General features: G+C 54.8%; 1 long non-coding RNA gene across 2 annotated transcripts in view; it reads right to left on the bottom strand.

The window, feature by feature from the left end:
• Positions 1 to 12,086, bottom strand: part of LOC122419593 — a 37,077-nt gene extending 24,991 nt beyond the window's left edge. For both annotated transcript variants that reach the window (XR_006262934.1, XR_006262933.1), the window contains exon 1: positions 11,935 to 12,086. This is a non-coding gene — a long non-coding RNA (uncharacterized LOC122419593). The remainder of the gene's footprint in view (positions 1 to 11,934) is intronic.
• Between the last annotated feature and the right edge of the window lie 5,441 nt (positions 12,087 to 17,527).

Here is a 17,527-nt window from a genome sequence, read left to right as displayed (position 1 = left end):
GCCCTGGGCAGCGACCCCCAGAGCCACCCTGTCCGGAGGGGTCCAGCAGCTGCGAACAGGGGTGCACTCTCAGGGTCTCCTGACTCGAGGCAGGACAGGCCGAGGCGCACGCGGGGCCCAGCCCAGGGTTTGCCCGGGGATGATCCTGGAGCAGGGTGCTCCGCACACGCGCTACCCTGGACGTCCCGAGCTCTGGCTCTGGGGTGGTTTTCGGCTTTGTTTGCTTTAAAACCTAGAGGCGCGGGTTCCTTTCCCGCTCCCTGCAGCCTCTGACCTGCACTTTGCAGTTCTCCGCTGTGTCGCCCTTTTTTTCTCCCCCAAGGCGAGGCCAGGACGGGTTACTCCTATCCACAGCTCCCAGGGCTGGAGACCTCAGAACGTGGGGACCCGGAGGTCACCCGCAGCCCGTGGTTTGGAGCGACCACCCTCTTCCCCATTCCTGAAGTTCCTGTTTAATAGGTTGCGGAAGGGGCAGTCCGCGCGGGTCCTTGGCGGGGCCGACACTCGGGAGTTTCACCTCCCTTCCAGGCCCTCTGTGGTGGGCAGGGCGGGCAGTCCTCAAAACCGCGTCCTCGTGGCGTCTCTTGATGGAGCCTCCTGCCAGCTCTGCATACTGCAGGGAAGACCCCCGACGTCCCGGTGAAGGCGCCCCAAGCCCTCTCCGGCCCTGGTGCAGCGGGGATGGCGGGCACTCGGCGCGCCCGCCGTGGCCTTGATCCCCGCCTAACCCTCGTCCCGCCGGGCCGTCTCCCCGCTGGGGCCCGGGCGCGGCTCCGGCTCGGAGGCGGCGCCGTTTCCTTTCGGCCGAGGGTGTTCTCCAGCCTCCCCGGCTTTCTGTCCGTTAGCCCGCCGGCCCTTTTTCCAGCGCTCCTCCTGGAAGCCAGGACAGGGCCCCGCCGTATTCAAGGACAAAAGCCCGGCTTTTAAAGCCCGGCTGGGAGCCTCGGTCCCTCGTAGGAGACAGAGAAAGGGCGAGATTGCGAACCCAGGGGGTCGCCCTCTTGCAAAGAGAAGGCTCCCCTTCGTTTGCATCTCTGGTCAAGTGTTTAGAAGTTATACTCAGGGCTGCTGTCTATTCCTTTCCTGTGGGTCTGGAAAATAGATCCAGACATATATATATAGGACATGCCGATTTAGAAGAGCCGCCGCCCTGTAGATATAGGGCCGCTGACTCCCAAACCTCCGGGGCGGGAGGTTCTGCCCTGATAACCTGAGGTTATGCCAAGGGTCTGGATGTGAGATTTGAGGGGCACTCTGCTTTTCCTCCGCCTTTCTTCCGGAATCCCAAATCCAGGGGGTCCGAAGCCGAGTCGCCCCCCTCGGGCTGGTACAGGGGAGACTGCCTGCAGCGGAGGCCTGTCCCCCTCCCCAACCGCGACCGGGGTTCAGCCCCTGCTCCCCAACTAGGAGGGGCCGGCAGCGGCCGCTCGGGTGGACAGAACCTAGAGCAGTCAAGGATTTGAACTTGTAAAACCAGTTAGAGCAACTCTTAACACTTTTCCCTTTCTGCCCACCTGTTAAAGAACACATGTTTTTAAACGGTTTGACTTGGTAATTCAGAGAACAGGAGACATTCTTTACTCTGGCCTCCTCCTCCCCTGTGAGGTCACCGCTCTTAACACATGCACTTAAGAGAAGTTCTTAGGAATCTAACTTCTGCTCATCTTGGTCTCAGACTTAATGAAACCCAACGATAATTTAGATTATTTCCCCAAAGTACCTTGTTGTTTGTCTATGCTAGCTAGGTAAATAGGAAAACTGGCAAAATTATGATGAATTAGCTGTTCTATTTTATCTTCCTAAAGTTGGCTAAACTAAGAGAAATTCACTTTAGATGACTCCCATTTTAGCATAGCTGGCATTACTTCTGCTTGTTCACAAAGTCTTTTACAGCCCGGACTGTCAAACCAGCTTCTTTGCGTCTACTCAGCCTGGTCCCATCTCAGGGTGGGTTCTCACAGGACCCACCCTCCCTGTTCCTTTATTTTCTCCCTGCACCAGCCATGGATCAATCAGAGAGACAATTGATTTTCCTGTGTCCTGTTTGAACCAGAAAATGCTGACATCTTGAGGGGTTGGATGCAATTTGAGTGGGCACGAAATCCCACAAAATATGAAGTAGCCAGGCCAATCTCCAGGTTTAACAAAGTTGTGTGTGCATATACATGTATATGTGTAAGTGTGTACTTATGTTTATCTACCTGAACTTGTATAAGATTGACAGTGGGAAGAAATTTAAATGTAATGTAGGGGCACAAGTTGAATGAGAAATCATCTTAATAATCTGGATAAATGAAGAGGAGACGAAGACCTAAATGTCTAGGAGTAAATCGCTAATTATGAAACCCAAAACTCTTTTGAGCTAGGGTCCTATGCTTGCCAGAAAATGGTCATTTTTTCTCTCTTTTATTGGAAATAAGATCCTAAATTCCTTTTGACTGAAAAGAAGTTACGAGACAAGATGCAATTTTCTCTTTCTTTTCTGACAACTCTGTCATCCAAAGGATCACAGCCATGTCAGGGTGTCTGTCTTGGAAAGAAAAAAGGGAGGGGGAGGAGAGAAAGAGTGAGCTAGTGAGAGAAACGCTGCAGCCCATGGCCATCTTTGCATCAAATTTTTCCAGACCTCTATTTTTGATTGTGATCCCACTGATCTGAGTTTGAAATGCAAGCACAGTGAAGCCCCTAAGCCTTCAATCGTGTGAAATTTTCAAAAGATCTCTAGAAGCAATCTCAGGCTGCCTGACCCCTGACAGGCGCCGATCTCTTTATTCCTCTCTCTGCCGGCACTTCATTTGTTGGAATATCTTTCAGATTTGCACCTCCAGATGACAAACCTGAGTGTTTATTATGTGTACATGAATCGGAAATCTTCAAGCCCGCACAAAAGCACCATCTTAAACATAATATTTAATTTCCCGGCCTAAGTGCCTGCTTCTTTATTTGCTTTTCATTAGCTTAAATATTTTTTCCAGGTCTCCCCATGTGTCACTTTGATATTTAGATGATTCTCTCTTTTAATCATCATTTCCCCCTTGGAAAAAAAAAAAAAAATCCCCTGTCGCCTGTGTCTGCGGAACTCACACTGCCACGTCACTGCGCAGCGGGCAGGGAGGCCGCGGAGCTGGACGCAGAGCGGATCTGAGTCTGGGGGGCGCCTCTCCGGGCGGGGTGGGGGGCAACGGTGCTACAGAGAAACGCTTGCTTTGTAGCCGGCGGCTGGGACGGCTGACCACCTCGTGTCTCATTCCACCTCTTCTCCAAGCTTTTTTAGAGTCGTCTTCTCCTTTTTTAAGAACAAAACAGAACCTCAGGTGGCACGGAAAGGTGCTGCTTTCAGCCGCCGGGAGTCGGGCCCGCAACTATGTCTTGAGCCAGAGCGCCGAGTTTAGACATCTCACCCCAATCCTGCGGGCACTCCTTCCGGCCCCGCATCCCCTCCCACCAGGCCTTCTGTGGGCCCCAGATCCTGGGGGTTTGAGGGCGCTAGAGGCGGAGGGAGTGTGGGGGAGGGCTTCCTGGGAGACGACTGCTTTGTTAAACTTCCCTCTGTCGAATAATTCCGCGGACAAGATTTTGGGGTGGGGACGTTGCCCACCCTTCCCCCAATCTCAGCCCCAGAGTGAGCTTGAGAGCCCAGCCCGGCACCCAGGTGGACCGAGACGGCACGGAGCCTCACCCTCCTCTGCCTAAGCGGGAGGGTGAATCGCCACCCACAAGCCCAGTCCCAGGTCGCGGAGGTGGTGGGCTGAAGCCTGAACGCCCCTCCCTCTGTGTTTGGATAGGCCGTGTTGCTATGATTAACTTATTAAACCCCCTCGTAATTATTTTAATTCGACTCGAAAAAATACTTTGGGCGGCAGTTGCGATGTGTTTGTATTTATCCATCCCCCCCATAAAACCTGTGTTAAAACAAATGTTACTTTTCTCTCTCTGTACATAGACCCTCCCTATTTGAAATAGACCGCAGGGACTGCCATTAGATCGAATGGCAAGTCTTTATGGAAAGTGTTTTGCATAATTACATACCAAAGCCAGAACAGTCACCTCCACATTTTATGGGTCACAAACCATCAACAATTGCCACATTATTGTCCACGAAACCTTAGTCCCTTCATTGATGGAGCGGACTCCACTGCTAATCTAGAACGGGAAAGGATGGAAATTTCTTCTAATAAGAACCCGAGAAGATTATGTGCCCACTGACAACGTGTTTACATATAGTTATAAAGTTCAGAGGACCGACGGGGGAGAGGAAGGGAAATCGGGGGAAGCCTGATTAAGAGCCACGCATTGGTCTAATATAGATAGCGCATCAAAAGGAGTGTCTGAATGTCCTCCCCTTTTCAGATCCGACCCCTTCCTACCTTTGTCATGCAGTAATTAAGATATTCTTATTTAGACAGACAGCGTCTCTAGTAACTGAATAATATTAGCTCCTTTGATGTCAAACTTTTGACAGTTATCACACGAGCACTGGGCAATTTAGCACAAATTCCCTCCTTAAACACACACACACACATACACAGAAAACCCCCATTGGCTTTGAAGAAATCTAATAAGTGTGATCCTTATCACCAAAAGATCTAAATCGCTGCCGACAGGCCGCCCAGCTATAAATTACATTTGGTGTTACATAATGAAGCCGAATTTGGGTTTTAGCTCATTGAGGCAGTGTTGGTGGGAACTGGGACGGCCGCCCCCGCCCCGGAATTCCTGTGTCCCCATTCCCGACTCCCAGAGCCTCTGTCCACTGTAAGAGCAAAACCTCACAAAATCGAGGGGTCAGGGCAGGGATGGGGGATCAGCCAAGGTGCGGGCAGCTGCGGGCGCGGAACTCAGCACCCTCGTTTCGGCTCCAGAGCGCAGGGCAGGTTCAGCCAGCCACCTACTCCCTGATGCCACTTCGCCGTGGCTTTCAGAGCTTGGGCGCCAAATTTGGGATTTGCCAGATGGCAGGATTATCTTCGCGTCTGTTATATTGTGTGTGCGCGCGCGTGTGCTTGTGGAGTGTCTCGGGGTCGGGGCGAGGATGGGGATGGAGAGCAGACACCGATCGGCCTTTGCCGGAGCTGCCTCTCGCAGCCTCGACCCGTCCCGGGGCTCGGGGCATCTCCGGGCCGCCCCGCCGCAGGCACCAGGCGGAGTCCCGCCACCCCGCCCGTACAGACCGAGGCCCCGAGGCCCAGACGCGAGGAGCTAGGGGAGGGGTGGAGAGAGCGCTTCCCTCGGAGGAGAAACGGGGCGGGAGGAGGGGGGGGGACGGCGGCAGGCGCGTTGGAAGTGAAGGGGGCAGAGAGGGCGGGTGGGGAGGGCTGAGTCGGCGATGATGACACCTGGAAGGCATTGTCCTTGCGAGCGACACCTGTCAATCTCCGCTCCGGGGTCCCGGGGCCGGGGGCGGGGAGGCTGATGTCATCGCAGAGTCCCTTCCCGGCCGAGGGCGGGGAGGACTGGGGGGGGAGGCGGGGGCGAGCGGAGCCAGGCGGCCTGGGAGACGGGTGGGGGAGGAAAGAGAGAAAATAAACAGCGGTTGCTCTCTCGCCGCGTGCTCTGCTCTGAATTTACACGGCCATCAATATTCCAACTTTAGTTATTATTTCTCATCTCGAAGGGCCTGCCTTGCCTTGTCGCTGGGGGAGGGGGAACAGGTCCAAGGCCACACAGCGTCCTCCATACCTGGGAGCATCCCGCCATCCCAAAAGCCTGGAGGGGGGCTGGCCCTCCTTCCAGACCCACCTCCCTCTTTGCCCGGCGGCTGTTCCCGCCGGAGGCTGCGGGCTTAAGGAGGAAACACTCGGGATGAGTTGTGAAAAGTCTTGCGAGATTGTAGGGGGTGAGGGGAGAGAGAATTAACGCGGGGCTGGCTCAGCGAGTGGGAGAGCGGGCGGCGGCGTGGGTGGGCGGGCCGGGTCGAACGCGGGGATGCGCTCGGTGCGGGGGGCTTGTGATCTGGGGGCCCAGCTTGGAGGCCTCGGCTGGAGGGGGGTGTGGGGGGCGGGAGGAGCGATGTGAGGGGTCCTCCGCGGGGGCTGCTGGCGTGCCCCGCGGAGCCTCCGGTTGGTCCCGGGGAAATTCTGATCTCCCACCTACCGAGCTGGCACCCCCACCCCCCTCAGCGCTCCTGGACTCTCCCTCTGCCTATTCTTTTCGGCCCGAGCTAATTAGCAGCCTGCCAGCGGCCTGATTTATGGAAACGCTCGGGCGGGCGGAGACGCGCGGCGAGCCGCGGTCGGGTGCCTCGGGGCGGAGAGGAGGAGGAGTCTCAGCGGCCCCCTCCGCCCGGCCGGAAACTGGGAGTTGCTCTCCCCGCTACCCACCCTCCAACCCCGGCGGGCCGGGCGCCCCCGCGCCCCCCGAAGCCCCAGCCTGGGACGCTGGGAACCCTGGCGCCAGAGGGGCGGGCAGGGGGCGGTGGCCGCCCGGCGGCTGGCGGGATCCCCGCCGCCGGGTTCCAGCTCGGCTGACCCGGAGGGCGGGCCGAGCGCGCGGAGAGTGGGAGACCTGTGCGCCCGGGTGGGGCACCTCCTTCACCACGGCGTGGTCTGCAGAGAAGGAAAAGGGACAGGAAGGGGGGAGAGGCCGCTGCACCGGGTGGGCAGCAGGCCCCCTGGCCGCGGGGGAGGGGGAAGCGTCTCAGGCCCGGGTGGGCAGCGTGGAGCCACCAGCCCAGCGTGGCCCCTACGTCGCTAGTGACTGTCCCCGGGAAGGGCGTGGTTCCTTTCCTTTCCCTTTCCCCGGGTCTCATCTTCAAAGTCGAGCGAGTCGGAGCCTCCAGACTAGAATCGGAATTTGGAGCTGGGCGAAGGCTGGGGAGGGGAGAAGCACAGGAGAGGTCTAAGAGCCGCCCCCCCCGCCCCCCCGGGGCACTTGCCTGCAAACTCGGGCTCTGTCTCCTCGCTGGCCTTGAGTTTTGCATTGGCCCCGAGAGAGAAGACGGGAGAGGTGCTCCCAGGCTTCCCAGGTGCCCCCAGAAGTCAGGATGGAGAGAGCAAGGGGAGGAGGGTTCGGGGGACCAAGTGCAGGGACCTGTTGCTGGCGCTCCAGCAGAGTGGTGCCTCTCCCCGGGGGACAGGCTTCTCCAAGAAGCAGCATCGCACACGGGCAGAGGGAACGGGGGAAGCCTCTGGGCCCTCCTCGCCCGGGAGAATTGTTGGAGGCAAGAGACCTGGCAGACCTAGAAGGCTGGAAGCCCCTGGCATGCCCCTTCAGAGTTTGCGGGGCGGAGGTGCGGGGGGTGGGGGTGGGGTGGCAGGGAAGGGACTGGGGGTTGAAGTCCCTGGGAAGGGGACCAGTCCCCCCAAGCCTGGGCCCAAAGTTGCTGTTGTGGGGAGCTTGAGATCTCCAAGAAAATGTGTCAACTTTCTTTTAAAACACCCTACCAGTTCACCTTCCTTAGAACTGTATCTCCGACCCTCTAACTCGGGGAGATGCAGAATTAAGACCTTTCTCCCCATAGCAAGACCTCCGGATGCCTGTCCCGGGGGTCACTGTCTTTTCCAGGTTCCCTCCTAGACAAGGCGATTTGATGTCAGTGAGAACCGGAAGGGCTCCCAGCGCCACCCACCCAGAGCCCCCGGGGAAATTTAGTTTTCTGCTCTTCTACACCTTCCAACTTCTGCTACCAGTTCCAAAGGGGTCCAGCAGGTCCTAGTCTTTCTACACCTTGGCTGGAGGAAGTTGACACCCTCAGCTGGGTGGGGAGCTGGGTTGAGCTCCCATCTCTCTCATACATAGCGGTTAGTCTCCTGGGTGGGGGTCCCTCTGAATTTCTAACCGTGCTGAGGGCTGAAGTCACCTGCCCAGACAAACCGCGGTGGCCGAAATCTGCCCAAGTCTAAGCGGAAAGAGAGACCCATCCCTGTCAAAGTGTTGCCTTCAGGCAGCGCGGGTGCCAGGACTGCTGGGTCACCCAAGGGCCAAGTTTCAGTCTCAGGGCCTCACCAGGCCACGGCTCCCAGGGCAATCGCAGGCCGATTTCAGAATCTGCAGCCTGCCCAGCAAACGCTGGTGGTTAGGCGCCCAAGTAATATTCTTCATTCGTCTTTTTCAAAGTTGATTTATCGCAATCGACAGGTTAAAGCCTCATCTGACTTCATTACTTTTAAAAGCTGTCTATTTCACAACTGTCACTTTTCATCGCTTAACTCAAATAAATACTTGAAGAGATGAATTGGAAGAGACTTTTAGATCATGTTTATAATTCTTGGTCGCCACGTTAACATTCTAATGACCTGACCCTCTGAGTTTCTGTAGACTTCTAAATCGGACTGAAATTTCCTGCATTTATACCAGAAAATGCCAGGGAGGGTGAGGGAGCCGGAAATACGGACTAAAAGAAGTGCACCTGGTGACAAGTTGGCAGCCGGGTGCAGCTTCAACAGAGTCTCCCCGATGGGGGCCAGGGCCCAGGCCAGGTACCCAAAGCCCCTAGGTAAGGGGGCAACTCTCCGGGCAGGGCTCCGGGAATCGAAATGCTGAAAAGAGGGCCCAGCCTACTGTCTGCGCCTGGAGCCCGGGTCCCAGAGAGCCCGGGGCAATCCTCAGAGGAAGTTCAGGCAGGATAGAATTTCTGTTCACCATGACTATTTATGACTATGATCATTTCTGACATTGTTTCCAAACTGGTTCTAATGGGCCCCACAACCGCAGGTTGAGAGTGACAGGGTGAAACGCATTTCCTGCCGGTCGCCTTTGACTTAGAGCTGCGAGATACCCACAGAAGGCAAGTGTGGAAACGAAATCTTGTGGATGGGAATAGTTAAATAATTTGAAATAGTTTCTTCTTCCATTTTGCTATCATTTGCCCAATGCTGGGTCTTCTGGAGCTAGTGTTAATCTCTCTCTCACCCACCAACCCACAAGGAACCAGCTCTCAGAAGTATAATAGGTTGGGGGAAAAAAGAAGGGAAAACAGAAAGGGGGTGGGGGACACCAAAGGCGAGAAAAGTTTTCTTAAAAAGAGAAGGAAAAGAAAGAAAAAAGAAAAACTATCAAACTGGAAAACTGCCTAGTTTGGGGACAAACCAATAAGGAGAACATTAGATTTTCTTTCCTGTATTTTTTTTTCCTTAAAATATATGTATATGCGTAAATGAAGAAGGAAAAGAAAAAAAGGAAGGCTCCCGAGCCCGGGGAGGAGCTGCCTAACCCTCCAGAGTGTCCGGGCCGGGGCTGACCCCGCGCGCGCTCACCGGGCCAGCGGACCCTGCGCCGCCGCGCCGGCCCCGCCCGGGTCCCGCTGCGAATACGAACTTCGCGGGCTCCCGGGACCACGGCGCCCTCAACGCGCCCCGGCGGGGCCCCGCGGCGCTCCCCGACCCAGCCAGCTTCGCGGTCGCGGCCCTGGGCCTCTGCCCACCCCGAGAACCCGCAGGCCGAGCGGGTCTGAGCGCTCCCCGCCTTTTGGCGCCGAGGCAAAAGGGAGCCGGCGGGAGTGACGCTCGCAGGCCGCCGTCTCTGCCGGAGCGAGGCCGCGGCGCTCGGCGCGGACGGCCGGGCGCTCTGCCGCGCCCTGGAGCGCCACCTCGCTGCGGAAACGGGAACTCCTCGGCCGCCCCGCGCAGCCTCCCGCCTCACTGGACCGTCAAGAGTTTTCCCTGCATCATCTAAACTTGAAGACAAGCCGAAACGCACAGGCCGCCTTCCCACCGATCTGTGACCGACATACCCCGCAATGTCTGCACTGGGTGAAAGGGAAAATCATAGGAGAAAGAGGAGCAAATATACAGCTACAGCATCACCGAGTCTAAGTGGTGATGTTGCTTTCATAGAAAACATGAAATAAATGAGCGGTGTCTTCTCGGAGGCCACGGATTTGGGCCGTCGTGTGTTCCAGGGCCACTCAGCTGTGGCGGCTGCGAATATCTCCCAGGAGGCGGGTGCTTATGAAGTCAGACCTTCCCAATTACGATTTCCACCCATATCCACTCATTCTCATCAGATGGACATAAAGAGGGGCTGTGCCATGCCTGTGGCCAGCCTACTGGGACCCTGTCCCTCACCAACCCTCGTCTCTGCTGACAAAATAACCACAAAATGCCGCCCCTGACTTGCACACCTGTAGGTCAGTGAAAACAGGAAAGGCAAGAAGTGCAAATCACAGCATTTCTCTTCAAGGTGCAAGTTTGACCCTATTTTATCCGGTTGGTAACTTAAGAGTTTTGTCCTACCCTTCAGCTCACACGACTAAAAACACACAGAAAATTTAACTCACTTACATGTGTATTTGTTCAATTTGGTGTTTCAAAGCGCACTGCCCCAGACACAGGGTGATTAGTAAAATATTTCACAACACAAGATTTTTTTCCTGTTAAAAGTAGAGAGTATTTACTTTAGGGGCCCGTGAAGATTTGTGTGGTTTCTTTGTTTTGAGGCAGGTACAGAACCTGTCTCTAATTGAGTTTTGACTGCAAGTTTGTTTTTGTTGAAAGGAACTTGGTGGGTCCCACATAGAATGATGGCTGGTCTGGGGACTGCGGGTGGGGGGAGACTGTGCTTGTGGTGGTGGGTAAGCCCTGGCATTTTCCTGCCCAGGCAAAGGCAACATGGAGAGTCTTTCCCGGAAACTCTGCCCTCCCTGAGTTGGCAGGGTGAGTTCTCAAAGGGCTGGAGGGAAAGGAGGGAATGCTCCTTCTCCCTGTAAGCAGCACTCCTCAGTGAAGATTAGGGGGCTCTCTGAGGGCCCTTGCTCGCAAATTACAGGGCTGCATCAGGAAAATAGCCACGTTGGCTTGCTGGGTGGTTGTTCCTTCTCCATCAAGCCAGGAAAGATTCCTGAGAGACCCGATGGGAAAGAGGCCCCAGTTTCCTAACAGGACTTGAATGAGGATTCCTCACCCCAGCCAGCTGAGAAGGGGTGGCCCAGCCCCTGGGAGTTCTGGGGCTTTCTCACCAGAAGGGATGCTACGTTGGGGTCGAAGGGAATGGCTGAGAGACCCTGGGAACTAGGAGACAATTCCTATCAGGGTTCAGGGGTCCACCGAGGGAGAAGGATGAAAACAGAGGAGAGGAAAGCAGAGAAAATGATAGGCTTGAATCTATGTGCCTCTAGTTCTGAGAAGTCTCTAAATTGGAAAGCTTTTTCTTCTTTCTCCTTCCCTCCTTTTATCTTCTCTTTCTTCATTTCTCTCTCCACCCCCTCGGCTTCTCACATTCAGATTTTCTGTTTTTTTTTTTTTCCCACTGAATAATGCCTGGAGATGAAAAATGATTTTTATTGCTATTACACTTCCTACCGCAAGATGCAGTGCAAGGCGGCAGAGTTTGTATTACAACTATGTCACAATGTTTCACTGATGCAAAACATGTAGCCAGAGGGTGTTGCTAATGACTCCTGGATTAGAGAGAGATTGAGACTGGGAGAAGGAGAAAGAGAGAACAAGAGAGAGAGGAAGGCAGGAGAGAGAAGAATTTCATTAAAGGAAAGGGGAGGGGGATGTCACCATATAATCAAGTCTAATAATCTCATCAGGATATTTTCAGATTTCGAGGTTTTAAGAGTGTGAACTAGAGAGAGAGAGCAATATCCTTTTAAACATCATAAAGGTTGCCTTTTTTTTTCTTTGCATGTTAAATAACTATTAATTATGTTTATAGTCAGTTAAGTGAAGAACTCTCCTTTGGAAAGAATCAAACTTCGGAAAACCCTTAATATCAGATTAAAGGCTTTTCCAGGAGCCGCCCCGCTTGGAGGGAGGTGGGGACCCGGTAGTCACCCCGCAGTGTGCGGACCGCCGCGGGGCCTGCGGAGGCTCACCGCCCTCGCCCGCGATCGTGCACACACTTGAGCACCTGCCCCGGACGGCCCGCCCGGGCCCGGGGCTCAGCCTCCGCTCGGTCTTGGCCAAACAGTCCCTCCGGGCTCGGAACTCCCCGGCGCCCTCCCCCGACACCCGCTCTATTTGGGGAAGCGGGAGGTTTCGAGGTTCCTACCGTGGCCCGGGCCGGTCCCACCGCCCTGCGGTCCGCTTCTGCCCCCCGGGGCACAGCGAGGAGGGCATCCCCTCGGGGCCGCGGCCCTTTGAACTCGTGAGCCCCGGGCTCCCGGCCGGCGGCGCGGAGCTCGCTCGGGGCCCGGCTGCGGAGCGGAGTGTGGGTGGCGGGCGGGGTGGAAGGGGAGTGGGGGAGGCGGAGGGGCGGGGGGCGGGGGCGGGAGCCGGGCGCTAAGCCTGGAAGCTTGGCTGTTTACCCAAACGATTTTCCTTTCAGGCCCGAGACACCAATGAGACAAGATCAAGCTCCCCTCTTCGGGGTGTGTGTGTGTGTGTTTGTGTCTGTGTGTGTGTGTATGTGTGTGTGTGTGTGTGTGGCCTCCTCCAAGCGGGGCTTTGTGAATGGGGGCTCCGGGGACGCCGACGGGGAGGGACCAGAGGCCGACCCGGGCGCCAGCGCCTCCTCCCGGGGGCTGGGGGAAGCCGGGAAGAGGGCGAGGGGTCTGAGCGCATCGCAGGCGTCCCTGACGCTCAGCGGTCCGGATCGAGGGAAGCGAGCGACGGGGACACAGGCCGCGGAGAACCAAGGACTGCATTCGCCAAGGCCGAGCCGGGAGGCGCATGGTCCCGCGCGCGCGCGCGTGTGTGTGTGTGTTGCGGGGAGCGGTGAATAATATGAATCACATCCTCCTCCTAGTCCCTTAATTTCCGATCCCTCCAAAGCCCCAATCTAGCTCCTTAGGCCACTGATTTCTTCCCGACTCCCTCGCTTGAGATCTATTAGCTGTAAATTAGGCCAAGGTTTTGGCGATTACGGTACAACGCAGGCCGTGTAATCCGCGCCGCTGGGCTTGCGCCTGGGTCCCTGCTCGCTCCCGGAAAAAAAAAAAAAAAGAAAGAAAATTGGAAAGCAGGAGGGGAGGGATGGTTTGTATTGACAAGGCATTTGTCATTTTTAAAGGGCTCCACATCCAAGGCTATCCGGCAGCCTTGGGGGAGTGGGGAGGAGGCAAGGGACGCGGATGGGGGCAAAGTCCCGGGCTCCGCGCAGCAGGTGAGCGCCTTCCTGGGCGTGGCTCCCGCTGCAGTTCCAGGGGACATCCGCCGCCCAAACGTCGTTTGCAAATAATAACAAGAATATTAGAGGTATTATTGATAATAAGAAGAATCAGGAAGGCGGGGTGATATTTAATTGGGGTCGTAAGATGAAATCCGGCCTGAAGGTGTCGTGTGTATATTTAGTGGCAGGTCTCCGACCTCTCAGCCCAGGCTCTCAGCCCAGGCCGATGAAAGGCTTACCCAAGAACGTGTTTCTGGAAGCAAAGGGTGTCCTTCCGATGCTTCTGACTCAGCTATTACTGCTCCTCCTGTCTAGGCCTGCCCCTACAACCCCCAAACCCCACACTGAAGATCGTCATTTTTTCTTGTTTGCTTTAAATATCGCCCCCCCACCCCCAACATTTCCAAGGAAGTTCTTATTTAATAGAAGTTCCCATCTCCTGGCGCTGACCCGGGCAGAGCTTAGTAGAAACCGGGTAACACTTGCTTCGGGCCTCAGTGTCTTGGGTTCACGGTGGTTCAGACCTGGACAAACACGCTCCGAGAGGGAGGAAGGGCCGAGGCCCTCGGGTGCTCTTCCCGGGTGTTAGGGGTGGACGGCTGTGGCTCTGGGCTCAGAGGGGCCAGAAGCAGCTGTTGGGCATCTAGGTAGGAGTTGGGGGCTGGGGGCCCGCGGCTGTGCTGTGGTTGATCTGTACTAAACGTGTATGAGAGAGGTGATGCTCACGGAGGAAGCAGAAGTGCCCGATGATGCTAAGAGCCACAGCTAACATGGACTGAGTGCTTACTGTGTACCAGACACTGTCCTTCCCCTGGGACACCCCGAAGTGGTCAAGGGTAGGCCGCAGAGCAGGGGGCCGGAGGGAGGGAGCAGGCAGGTAGCCAGGGAGGTGGGACCCCGAGGCGTCTTCTGCCCGAGAGGAGGGGTCGCGCGGGGCAGCCAGGCCCGGGCCCAGCCGGCCTCCCGCCCGGCCTGTGGTCCTCCCACGTCCGGCCGGCCCCGAGCGGCCACGCACTGCGCGGGGCCCCCACCTCCGGCCGGGGAGAAGGAGGGCTAGGAGCTCCATTGATGTGCCCACTTCTTCCTGCTGGAATTCAGGAGGCAAGGCGACTGGGCCGCGAGGAGGGCGAAGGCCTGGCGACGGCCGGGGCGAGCGCGGGGCGCGCCGAGACTAGGCCCGCGACCAGGCCCGAGGCCTCCTCCCGCCGCCCAGGCCCCGGGCGCGGCGGCGCTGCGGGCGAGGTACGCCTCCCTCGTGGGGCCGCGGGCGCTGCACCGGCTCCGAGGCCTCCGCCTTCCTCGCGGCCCCAGGCGCGCCCCGGGGCCGGAGCTGGGCGCAGGCCCGGCCGCTCTCCACGCCCCACGCCGCCGGGGCGCCCCGGCCTCCGCTCCGAAGCGGCTCCGGGAAAGGGTTCCCTGGCTTCCTCCTGCACGGCCTCCCCTTCCCAGCCCCCCTAAACCAGGGGCTGAGACTCGCCGGTGACCCCGTGCCGTGCCCCGCGAGGGTGGAAGAAAACAGACGCTGCGCTCTGTCTGCAGACAAAAGGCCTCCGCGTGCAGGATAGGCCCGAGCACGTTTCGCACCCGCCTCCACCTAGGCGGGGCAGGTGGTCGGGGTGGTCGGGATAGAGAGCCCCGACTGATCCCAGAAACGGAACACCTCCGAGGCCCAGGGCATCGGCACGACCCGGGCACCTGCTCTAGAAATATCCAGTCTGCCCCCACCCGCCCCGATTGCCCCCACCCAGCCACTCTCCTATGAAAGGGCCCCCATTCGCTCTTTTTTTCGGCTTCTGGTCTCATTGCGAATCACCTGGCAGCTCAGAAACACCGGCTCCTGATATCGACCAGCAGAGGTTACTTCTTTCTCTAAAAAGCGACTCTAGCTTCTTCTACTAGACCCGAGGGAAAATTCACATTAAGAAGAAAAAAACAAAACTTTAAACCCTTTCTGGGTGCGAGATGTGGTGGGCCGCGCAGAGCTTCCGGTCTCCCCACGCTGACTCACAGCCGCACCTGGAAAGCTAGTCCTGAGAAGAAATAGTCTTATCCTGCAGTCTATCATTTTGGTATTACAAGTAACAACCGTGGAGCGAGAAATACCCCCGGCCTAAGAATATTGATAGATGATAGTAGCGATATTCACAATCGATCCTTTAATAGGCAGACGTCATAAATCATGTTCAATTCCCTGACAGCACAGTACTTCACTTAATAATATAATTAAGATGAAAACTCCAGAGGTATTGGAGGCAGCGGATATTGATAGCTTCAAAAATTGCATTCTGAATATGATGATGGAAGGGAAAAGGACTTTTGGAAAATATAAACCCCTTTCCCAAAGGGTGGGGTTTTCAGGGTGCTCTCCTCTGGGCAGCCCTTTTGACCTTTTCAACCTCCCAACACTCAGCATACACCTTTTCCCCCCAGCAGCGATCCCTATCTCTGATTGGGTGGACTAGGGGTAGACCAGGTCTTTCTGAGAAAAGGTGTAGAGAAAAATAAGGAGAAATTGGGCTTGGCCTGGGTGAATGTCCTGTGTTTAGGAATCCTATAAAAATCCATTCCTTCAGCCTGAATCTGGAGGGAGAAAATGTTTAGGAGAACTAGGAAATGAGGCTGTTTGGTTGTCTCAATAAAATTAATTTCCTCAACAACGTTTTCAAAATTACACATAAATCACTGAACATACACAGGTACCGTCCCCCCATCCACTCCATTTCTGCCGTTTAACTGCCTATGAGCTTTTCCAGCGTTGCTTTCCAGTCAGAATCATGGAGCTCAGGATGGAAACCAAAACTTCACTTGAAAAGTAAAAGCAGAGGGGCGAGGTCCTGTGAGAGTGTGATGATTTGCTCCCTGCTTCATGAGTAGAGCTGATTGTAAGTGCGGCTAAAATTATTTCAAAGGACGGAATATTAATCAAATCAATCAGAGCTGACAAATGAGAAATATTTGAAAGTCAGGGGTAATTTACAACTTTGTTATTAGTTAAGAATCGCCTGCCTTGTAACAGTAATTAATAACACTTAGGAATGATTTGGAAATCCCCCTCCCATGCTCTTTATTTTCCTCTGTCTCTTAAGGAAGGAAAGAGAAAAAGGAAGCAAATGAGTGATCACTAGAAACAGGAAAAACACTGAGTCGTTTGTGGGGAGAACAAAACTGGATAATATAAAAGAAAAGGAAAAAAAATAAAAGATTAGCCCCATGGGAGGCCATCAGGAAATAAAGAAAATACAGGAGGAGGGATAGTAAATCAGAAAATGAATTCTGTAACCATACCCCATGAGCAGGCTGGCTAAAGGTTGAATTTCAAATGGCCCAGAAACCCCATCAAAATGAACAGTGCTGCTAAAAAATCTTGAAAGTAGCTCAGCTCTGAATCAAGGCAGAGCTCAAGGCATTGTCTGTTTTGTTGTTGTTAACAATGTATTTCTTTATAGCCCAGGAGCAGACGTGTGCAGGCTCTTTCCCAAATTCTATCCCCGGAGACCAGACTGGCTTTCATGTTTCTGATGTTAACTCTCCTCTTGGTGCCTGACAATCCCCTCCCCCCTCCCCATCTTACATGGATTATTAGATTGTCTCAACCCCACCTAAACAACACACCAAAATAATGACTTGTTGAAAAACTATAAATCATTTCAGTGTCTGAGCTCGGAAAACCACTTCAGTCAACAGGCTTGCTGCGAGAAGGTAAAGAAATCCCCAACCTTCTGCTGAGGAAAAGCTGCTACTTCCCTGAAGTTTTATTTGTTAGATGGGGGAATTTTTCACGTTGGTTAAAAAGAAAAAAAAAATGGAGAGGGGGGAGGAAAAAAAAAAACTTTGGCAAACTTTATCTGGTCTTTATTATAAGCCCCAGTCTTGTCTCACTGAGCTCAGGCTGGGTCTACACAAGGTAGCTAGAGATTGAGATTTATTAGTCTCTAAATGAAAAGATTCATTTGATATAAGAGGTTAACTCAAAGTTTCTATACCGTGACTAGCTTCGGCAAATGTCTCTGTCGAGTCAGCACAAAAGCAGTTCAAAGAAATCTGAAAAACACACACAGATATAGACACACAAACACACTCGCCCACTTAAGCCGCATATGCAATTCGCTTTTGTTGTTTCTTCTGTCATTACAAACCTTCAGCTTCTTTCTAGGTGGCTGGGATGGTTGGCTGGCCCCACCCCACCACATGCAGCTGAACTTTGCCATTTTGTATCTTTTGCTTTTACTAGCCCTGAATGAAAGGATAAGGGGAGGGGGAGAAAGTAAAAGAGGAGAAGTGAACTAATTCAAATAAAGCAGAATCGGTTTGTAAATGAGGTGCCTAGAGGAAAGAGAAAGAGGGGGGCAAAAAGAGGGGTGGATGGAAGACCGGGGCTCTAGGATGAAAACAGGCAAGCTGTCTGAAAATGGATGAGATGGGTTTTCAGAGATTAGAGTCCATGAGTCCAATAGGAACCTGGCAGAATGTGAGGTTGTGAAGAGAGGTCCAGGAGAGCAAGCGAAGGTGCCAGAGACTTTTAGAGGGGAGCCGG

This window comes from Cervus canadensis, chromosome 17, assembly GCF_019320065.1.
Source record: "Cervus canadensis isolate Bull #8, Minnesota chromosome 17, ASM1932006v1, whole genome shotgun sequence".
Taxonomy (NCBI): Eukaryota; Metazoa; Chordata; class Mammalia; order Artiodactyla; family Cervidae; genus Cervus; species Cervus canadensis.
The sequence above is the reverse complement of the archived record's forward strand: the minus strand, read 5'-3'. Positions and strand labels throughout refer to the sequence as shown.